This window comes from Polistes fuscatus, unplaced genomic scaffold, assembly GCF_010416935.1.
Source record: "Polistes fuscatus isolate 324 unplaced genomic scaffold, CU_Pfus_HIC Scaffold14, whole genome shotgun sequence".
NCBI lineage: Eukaryota > Metazoa > Arthropoda > Insecta > Hymenoptera > Vespidae > Polistes > Polistes fuscatus.
The window spans coordinates 3,013,805-3,015,934 of NW_025113042.1; the positions used below are offsets into that span (position 1 = coordinate 3,013,805).

General features: G+C 29.9%; 1 protein-coding gene and 1 long non-coding RNA gene across 2 annotated transcripts in view; one reads left to right on the forward strand and one right to left on the reverse strand.

The window, feature by feature from the left end:
- Positions 1–2,130, reverse strand: part of LOC122514108 (zinc finger and BTB domain-containing protein 37-like) — a gene marked incomplete in the record, with an annotated part of 52,299 nt that extends 50,169 nt beyond the window's left edge. Inside the window, 1 exon segment of the mRNA XM_043630767.1 lies at positions 2,031–2,130.
- Positions 18–1,813, forward strand: LOC122514110. The gene is made up of 2 exons (XR_006302945.1): positions 18–238; positions 1,388–1,813. It is a non-coding gene; the product is annotated as an uncharacterized LOC122514110 (long non-coding RNA).

Consider the following 2,130-nt stretch of genomic DNA (forward strand, 5'->3'; position numbering starts at 1 on the left):
TTTCAGAAAATCAATGTTAGACAAGTAACGACAAGTATTGGTTTCGAAGAAGAACGAACGAACGAACGAACGTGTGTGCTAGAGAGAGAAAGAATATCGCGCTGCAGTTTTAACCTAATTTCGTAGTTCGTATGGAGACGCAAGGAACTCCAATCGATAGATTTAAAGGAGCAGAGTGACACAAACGACCTCGATCCTCCCGACCATTAGGATTATTCCAACGTCCTCTCCTACCCCGGTAATTTAACGATATTATTTTATTTTATCTTTCCCCGCAAGACAGATATTTTTAAACTTTTCTAATTGAAATATTTATTTTAAACGCGATCTACGCGACCCTACTCCACCACTTATACATTCGCACGCGACTTCGATTCATGCCAACAAACAGCTGATCTAATCTTTTTAACCGATCATTCGTTTCATCATTTTCGTATCTTTCTCTTATCCCTACTCCTTATTTCTTTTCTTTCCAATTTTTATTTTCATATACGATTGATATCAAGATTACAAGTATACACTTGTTGGGAGAACTTTCCTGTCGATTCTTTCAATGATATCTTATATGTACTTTGCACTTCTTTTTTCAATATGACATAATAACTTTTTACCAGTGTTTTTATACTATACTTCATTTCCTTTCCTTGATAGAAACTTTAATTTTCTCATCGTTGAGATTAAGAGAATTTGTATTTATGAGTTTCTACGATGTTTATTTGATGTAATAACTTTTCACCGTATTCTTATAATTATATTTCATTTCCTTTCTTCGATAGAAATTCAGATTCTCTTTCCGAGATGTTACATTTTGTTTACTCGTTTTGATATTTGTTAAAGAATTTTAATTCATTAATTTCTATGATATTTATGTAACAGTAACTTTTTATTGTAGTTTTCATATTATAGTTCATATTTCTTCTTCGATTGAGTTTCTATAGATTACTCTCTCTTAAATATTTTATATCATTAACTGCGATACGATAATAAAATAATTTAAATTCATGAGCTACCACAATATTTATATGATATAATAACTTTTTACCATTGTTTTTATATTGTAGGTTATGTTTGTACTTTGATGGAACCTTAGATTTTTTCTCTTCAATATTTTACATGTTTACTCTGTTTGATGTTCGTTAAAAAATTTGAATATATGAATGTCTATGTTGTATCGTCAAAAATGTAATTGTCTAACAGGAAAAGCGATTGTTAGAGACTGTCAATACGTGTGAATCATCAAATGGATATTATCATTGCTCGATGAAATTTTTTCAGAACATAATAACTAGTAAATAGATTCTTAAAGTTAATTCTTAGATTTATTTGATATCACTTGTAAATAGACAAAAATAGCATTATTTAATAATTCTTCTCTTTTCCATTTCAGTGTACTTACAACGCCTTTGGCTGGTGATCGTGGTGGTTTCCCTAGTGGAAACCAGAAACTTGATACTACGTCACGGTGAGTATTAAAAAACTAGAATTGTTATTTTTCTAGATTGACAATCCTTAACGAAAGATTATGCACAAATTAAGGATACATACTAATATTAAAAAAGCTTTGTTTTAATACTACTACGAAATAATTTCATTTGATAACATTCTACTTTTTTATATTCCATTTGATAACAACGTATCAATAATTATCATCGTCTCTAAACTTTTTTCTATACATATACATATATAAATATTAATCTGAACAATAATTAACATACATTTGATTGGTTCAAATGTGTACATATAAATAAGAAAAATAATTATTCATTAAATTGGTGTATCTACAGAACGATTAAAAATTGCTTGAAGAAGATGATAGAAATGAATCGTCTTTACTACCTTAAACTTTTCCTCTTTTTTTTTTTTTTGATTCCCCTTGTAAATATGAAAAAGTTCAACAAGCCAATCGGTCAGCCGTTTCCACACAGAACTCACGGAAAAATTTAAACGTTTTAGCGGCAATCCAAGTAGAAGCACCATAGAGTACTGAAATGACTACATAGCTATTGTATCATAAGAGGTACGAACATTACCTTAATCTTGGTAGGAGTCAAGCAGGCTTAGTAGCGTACAGTCCAACGAAAAAGTATCTTTTGTATATCGGCCAGTAAGAAATAAAAAAGATTATGTGAG